This window comes from Phalacrocorax carbo, chromosome 8 (genome assembly GCF_963921805.1).
Source record: "Phalacrocorax carbo chromosome 8, bPhaCar2.1, whole genome shotgun sequence".
Classification (NCBI taxonomy): domain Eukaryota; kingdom Metazoa; phylum Chordata; class Aves; order Suliformes; family Phalacrocoracidae; genus Phalacrocorax; species Phalacrocorax carbo.
Window position 1 is genome coordinate 21,518,020 of NC_087520.1, and position 7,196 is coordinate 21,525,215.

General features: G+C 40.0%; 1 long non-coding RNA gene across 1 annotated transcript in view; it reads left to right on the forward strand.

Annotated features, from left to right (window-relative positions):
• The window catches only part of LOC135314737 (uncharacterized), a 34,376-nt gene that overhangs the window by 10,281 nt on the left and 16,899 nt on the right, over positions 1-7,196 (forward strand). Inside the window, exon 2 of the long non-coding RNA XR_010374215.1 lies at positions 5,774-5,877. This is a non-coding gene — a long non-coding RNA (uncharacterized LOC135314737). The remainder of the gene's footprint in view (positions 1-5,773; positions 5,878-7,196) is intronic.

Here is a 7,196-nt window from a genome sequence, read left to right on the forward strand (position 1 = left end):
ATTTGTGGGATATCTGGAAAGCCAAGGACATGTAGTGAACAATCCAGACTCAGACTATGTGGACTTGATCTGCCTGTAAAGAAGAAGGCCTCAAGGATGTCGCAGAGGTCAACTGCGGTTTTAGAGGCATGAAGCAAGCAGGAAAAGGGGAAGTAACCACTGACTAGTGGAACTAAAAGCAGGATATGGGCAGATCAAGCTGTACATGTGGATTAAGGGTATAAACGAATCAGAATATAGCTAACAGCGCGTGGCCAAACACAGCTAACCAATTAACAATAGACTTGTGCGTGATAAGGTGGTTAAAGAGCTATATTAACCGTGATGTGTCTGCAATACATTGACATCTGCTTGATCATATTGATCGTGTGCTGTGTCCGTGACTTCCGCATCGACACGGTATCATTTGTTTAATCCTCTTGGTGATAAGGGATTTTTCAGAGCCCTGATATTTGTTTAAGTGGACACCTGTTGAAAAAATCAAGACCATATAATCCTGAATAAGTAGATATGTGTGGATAAGAGTTCAGTGATAGAAGTCTTGGCTTGTATCATTGAGATTTACTCTGTGTTTTGAATGGGCTGACCTCTCTGGGTAAGCACGCAGCAGAATCCAGGGTCACCGAGTACCTCAGGTGGAGCACTTTAATACTACAGCACTTTTATTGAGCCACGCATAAGCTGAAGAGGTAAAGTCAGAGAAAGAATCTCTACCTCAGGACTTTCCTCCAACAAGAAATTCTTTACCCTGGCAATTTTTTTCCTGTTTCTTCCCGAACCCACAGCGTGATGATGGTGGTATTATCTGTCATGATCAACAGGCTCAAGTACAAGGGCATGTGCCAAAATAAAAGCTGGGGGAAGGAAAGAATGTTGTGTAGGCTCTAGCTTTTTCAGTAGTGCTGAGAGAAACATAGAGAGGACCAATGTGAAAGAAGATTTATATTCTTTTGTTCTCATATGGAAGTTTCCTACTACATTGTATACAGATAGCTTTTTCTTACCACTTTTGAGATAAACTTAGACTTTGCCTACCTTTTATAACTATTAATACTCCCCTGATGAACATTTCATGTATATATATGGCAGGAATATGTGGATTTTCCCATATAACTTTGAGATGATCCTAAACTTGTTTAGCCTCACAGACTATTCTGGTTTCATACAATATTAAAGTGTTAAGGTATTTCAAATCTGAGCCTGAAGGGACGTTTAAATTTTGCCAGCAGACGGAACCAAAACCCTGGGTTCAAACAGCCAGAGACTAACAGGATATGCATTTGAATTTCACAGTCTTTAGACATTCTTAAATACTAATATTTGCAGCAGAAGATTCACAAGGTAGAGCCAATGTGAGGCCCACAAACCAAGCAATGTGTATGCATGCTTGTTTTTCACAGAACATCTAAGCTTTGCAGGAGGAGCACAGCAGGACTAGAGCAAATTGGGGTTATGAATTCTGCATATGAAAAGGATCTTGCCTCTCTAACCTGTTTCGGGCTTGCTCTGTTGCCCACCTGAGTGCAGCTCCTCTCAATTACATGCTGCACTGGGATCCCTTGGCTGGACCCTCTATTTTTACCCAGTCATGAAAGCAGGAGTCTTTGTTGTTGGGTGAAAATGGCTGATTTACACTCAAGCTTAGAAAATATCTGTTGCTGGTAACTCCTGATGTATTTTAAAAGTATGCATTCCTTGAGAAAAAATCAGGCTTATGCTGCTTAAGACAGGACTAATGTAAATGAACAGGCATAGAACAAGCATTTGTGGGTGTTGAGGTGCTTCAAGCTACGCTGGGTGCAGTACTCGTACCACACCAACTGTTGCACTCACAGTTAGGGCGCAGACAGGCGGACTGGCATGCGCTGCAGCTGAGTGCAATTTGTACTGCTGCTAAAACTTGGCATTCTGGAAAATAGCTTCTCTTTTTTTTTTATTATTGTTATGGTAAACTCAGGTGTTTTGCACAAGAGGTGAATGCTTTTAGAAATGAAGACTGAATTAAAGAGTTTCTACTAAAAGAATACATGTTATATCTGGAAGCTTTCAGTCACAGGAAGTGGTGCTTTTCACAGCTTTCTGTTTTTTTATAGGTTCCAGTCCCAAGTTGCCTGAACGGCATTCTCTCTTTTTTAAGATAAGATAGAACAAAACTTAAAGACACGTGAATTTCTATGGAAACCAAATTGCCACTTTATGTACTTTAAGGAGAGGATTTTTAAAGGCATCTGCAGGATTTAAGTAGTTGCCTTCTTCCTCTGTAAGCTTGCCAATCAGCTTTACTTCATGAATTTTACTGTAAAAAAGAAAGTTTTGACAAAACAAACTGAGCTTTGGGAACTCATCACTCCTGGAAGAGACTTAATTGAAACTGAAGATTGGTTATCTAAGTTCTTTTGCTGCCTTAGGAAAAAGTCCTCCTGATTTACTATTACAGAGGCTGAATTTGTAGCGTGTAAAATCCAGGGAACTCTTAGCTGGATTAAAGTATTTGTGAATCTCATCCGGAATAGAAATCCAATAGATGGCGATGTTGTATTTTCAAAGCTGGGCCCCCATTCCTTTCCTTTTAAAACTCATCCAGTTCTTACTGAAGTCGGGGCTGAACCTCCCCTGTCCTACAACAGTGCAAGACTGGACTTTAAGCTAGCTGGAAAAAGAGAGGTGAACTGTTCCATCCAGCCAGAATTACTTCAGGCTCCAGAGCATATGCTAAATTTACTTTTTGGGACAGCTTTTTTTGATCTTCACAGTGAAGAAACCAAAGATCAACAAATCAAACAAATTAAAAATAATTACCATTTTCCAGAGGTCATATAAAGTTCAGGTTCTTTGCTAGAATTAAACATTTGCACACGAGTCTCAGTGGAATCAAATTATTTTGCTTCCCAAGGAACATTTTAAAGGAAATTGTGAAATAGGCAATTAAAGACTTTTTAATCGCAGCTATAAATTAAAGTTTTACTACGTCTGCTTTTTAGGTTGACTTATTAAAGAAATCGTGAAGGTTTCTTATTAATTTTGACCATCCATTCCCTTTTTCTCCATGTCTTGGCTGGAGTCCTATAAAGATTATGGGAGTTACGAGATAGGGAGTGTGTTCTTCATTAGTCAAGCTAATATATTTTGACATAAGAAATTTCCACTAATACCACCATATTTCCTTTCCCTGTCACCTTCCACTTACCTGAGTGCCCCTATCCCAGTATTTTTTCAAGTCTTCCATTGTCTTCATCAGTTTGACTCAAGTTCACAGTGTATAAAATAAGGGTCTAACCTTTTAATTAAGACTATTCTTTGCCTAAATCACTGTTGCCATATTTTGTAAATGAATTTGTCTTGTTTGAGCTCAAAACTATACCAGTTCACATCATTATTGTGTCTAAAGCAGGTTATGCCATACTGAAGTCACTAATTCATCTGGCGGGATCATGTGCCCCACCAGTGACTTTCATTTGCGGCATGCTGCTTCTCACGGTGGTTTCAGACTCACACCCTCAATGATGCCAATGGAAAAGCAAAGTCACCAAGACACACTTGTAATCTCTGTGGAGTTCACTGGTCACAGGAATAAATAAAAAATGCAACTTTAGCATTATGCCAGTGCTTGAGTAAAATCAGCAATAAGCGTATCATTGTCAATGACTAAAAAGCAGAAAAATTTGTTTCAGATTACCCTTCTTAGATCTGTGTACTCAAATTTGAATGTGCTATTCCTAAAATTATGGACGTTCTAGGAGAAAAAGTCAAAGCATAGATCACAACTGAGTATAAATTGGACCTAATGTTATGCTTTTACAGCCTGTCCTATCGGGCAAATGGGAGCATGTGGCTTAGCTGCTTCTGGGCTACAAGTGTGCTGACGAGCTAGTCAGCAGGTACAGGCTCAGTAGCCAGCAGGCTTTGAAATTGGTCAAGGGACAGACTTATAAAGGTCTTCTCCTGAGAGGAGGCGCTAATTTGGGTCCCTTCCCTCTATTCATCCAGAAAATTTTATAACACAGAATTGATTATCTTTCTTAATTTAACTTCTTGTTCAGTTTGGTAGAAATCAGTTCAAAGGCTAATAAGAGGATAGGGAAGGAACCTGACGGATGGACAGACAGAATAATTCTGTGAGCCTCATTTCTTTATATTACCCAGGTAAAGATTCATGCAAGTTAATGAGCAATATGTTATTTGCAAACTTTTCTATACATTCATATATTCATCTACACTTAATGGTGAAAGCAGCTTTGCATAATATATTGGAATAAGGTCTCTGTTCCTGACTCCAGAATTTTCTATTAATAGGCTAAACCACATCTATTTTTACATCTAGATTTCATTCTCTCTTTCCCAGAAAATGTTACACACTGTCCAATATATATGAACTTTGTTGATGCCTTTCAAACGTCATGCTTGTTCTCAGCCGGCTGGCACAAATATCTCTACACAGGCAGGAGAATGGAGTAAAAAATTTCCTTATGCTTTACCACAGAAAGCATGGTTAATGATGCTTTGATTACTATGTGTTCAGAGAGAAATTTCTCTTCCATTTCATAGACAAACCAATAATTACACATCCCAAGAGAATAATGAGGGAGTTTAGAGCTGTTTGCCTGTGTAAGTATACAAACCTAAAATAGTAAGTAATGGAGAGAGAGTGCTTAAGAAGATATATAATTTCTGTCTGTTTATAATGTCAGCTGAGCAGATGGCTCCAGTGAGCCGCTTATATGTAAAATACCTGTTCCCCTTTCTTCTGTGAGCCTTTGGAGGTTTTCTTTTATACTTAACATACTTGCAGAATGCTCTACATAGGTCTGCTAGAAAGTGTTAAACTCTTGTAAAACCAGTATATGGAAAAATAGTTGATAAAATAAAAAATATGCCTGCATAAATAAGGGTTATCTAGCGTGATAATGAAGACAACAAGTTACTGTTGTCTATGGATTGTGTGCAATGCATGGAAAGAGTTGAGTGTTTGACAATGGGATCTAACACAGACTACCTGGGAGAACCTAAGCTGAAGGCTGCCTGCTGGCATGTACTAGGGCATTGCTGGGAGGACAGAAGGCATCCTGAAACCCTGCCTTGTCCAAGGACCTTGCTGGATGCTGCAGGAAGGTATCTCCAAATACTTGGGATCCACAGCCTCAATATATCTGCTGCGAGTAGGCAATTTCAACTGTTCTTTGGAAGGTAGAGTAAAGCTCACTCTTTTCAAAAAAACAGAAGAGGCCCAACAGTTTCAGATGGCAATTGGCAAAGCAGTCATTCTGTAAGAGGGACTCGTGGGTTCAATTTTCTCTTTACTCAGGGAATTGCCTTAAACCCTGGAGAAAAAAGTTTTGCTGGATGTTCCCTGTAGAAGCCATGCCACTATATAGCTGGGACCGCAAGATGCCTTGTGCAAGGGGGAGGGAATGTCATGCACAGTGCTGTGCATGGCCATCTGAAAGGAAGGAGTACTGTTCTCGCTCCTTGCACTGTCTCTGCCGATTATTATACAGCCTGGAGGTGAAACATAGAAACAGTTGTTAAGGCAGAGGCTGGAATTTTCCTAAGTTAGTGCCCTGACCAGTGTGTTACTGCTTCAGGTGTTTTTACTGATATTGGGAATCATGACTTACCTTTTGCACAAATAACATGCTTCACAAGGAAGGTAACTAGGACCCCTTCCCATCCCAGAAAGTCATAGTGGGTGGAAACGTCTTCTGGTTCCATTAAAGTGACTTAAACTAGCATGATGTGTCTTCATATTATGAAGTATTTCCTTTTGGCCCCTTAGGATGAAAGTGGTGTTTCTTTGTGTGATACATCATCCCGGCGATGCCATGTTCTGCGCTGCGAAGTGTGTGAGCCATAGAATTGCCAGCAAGGTTTGGAAAAAAGGTAAGCATACCTGTTGTTGAATGTATCAAACCAGGATCCAGTTTATTCTTGTGGGAATGAGCTGGTTAGTCTGTGGCCACTAACAGGAATAAGCAGTTGTTAGTACACCAATACTTTCATACCATAGCTGCTGTGGATTATCATCTGCTGTGTGGTGCAATTTTATGCTCATTTGTATCAGGTAAAAGTCAAGCACAGAGAGCACAGAGAGCAGAGAGAGCAGAGAGAATGTCTATTGAATAGAAAGTTGCTATTTTTATGTTTTCCAAACTAGAACTGCAGTTTATGATATTAATGTCCCCTCTTCTCTCCCTGTCATATTTGGAAAGATAATAGGAAACTGCATTTCCAACGAGTAAAGAATGTTTCTAGAGTCTCAGTCTCATTCAGCTGGATTGATTTTACCATAACTCTTTTCAAAAATATGAAGTACTTGTGATAGCTGAGTGCATTGAAGCCTAATGGGTTTAATTTATGTGCAGCTGGGCTGTAACAATACTCTGTGAGCCATTACAGCTGTGCTTCTCAACTGAATAGCTTTGTACGAGCCCCTGGTTAGCGATTAAGCTCCACACAGTAGCTTAACCTGGAGAAGTTTGCAGTGTTTTATGAACACCTTCTGTGCTAAATGGCAGCAACTCCTCTTTGGAGGCAAATCTATTTGCCCACAAAGTGGGTGCATCAGAACGTCTGTTAATATGCACCAAAAATAAGCATGACGGAGTATAGTTGCATCTGGTAGGCCACTGCTGTGTGCCAGTCGCCATTGCGCTAGATTATGGGTATTCTGCTTGCCAAATTAAGTTTGGCTGTGCTAAAAAAATGGGCTAATATGGGCTTGTCCCACAAGGTTTGATGATGATGCCCTGACCCAAATAGTTTTTCCTTTAAAGGAAAACATTGCAACAAATGAAGGACTTACAAAGGGAAGAGGGTGATTTGTGTGGCCTCATTTGGGCTGGCTTTGCCTGGTGGAGGTTGCAGAAGATTCCAGTAATAAAAATGAAGACATTTAGAATAGATTTGTCCTGGAGAAGTCAAGTAGCCTTGCAAGGGTTTCATATTTTAAGGTGGCATATCAGACTTTCTCCTCTGTAATCTTTGCGGTCCCTCCTTCAGATCCATGTATTTTCTTTTTCATTTTCACAATCAGTTTTATTGCCCGGACCTTTATTGAAGCTGTAGCTGGAGATGAAGTAGGTGTCATTGGCAGCTTATGAGCAGATATGACATGACTCTTTTGAGGTCTTAAGTAGTTCAGCATATTTGAATGGACAGGACACCACTGATACAGTGTGGCTTAGTATAGGAACAGGCTG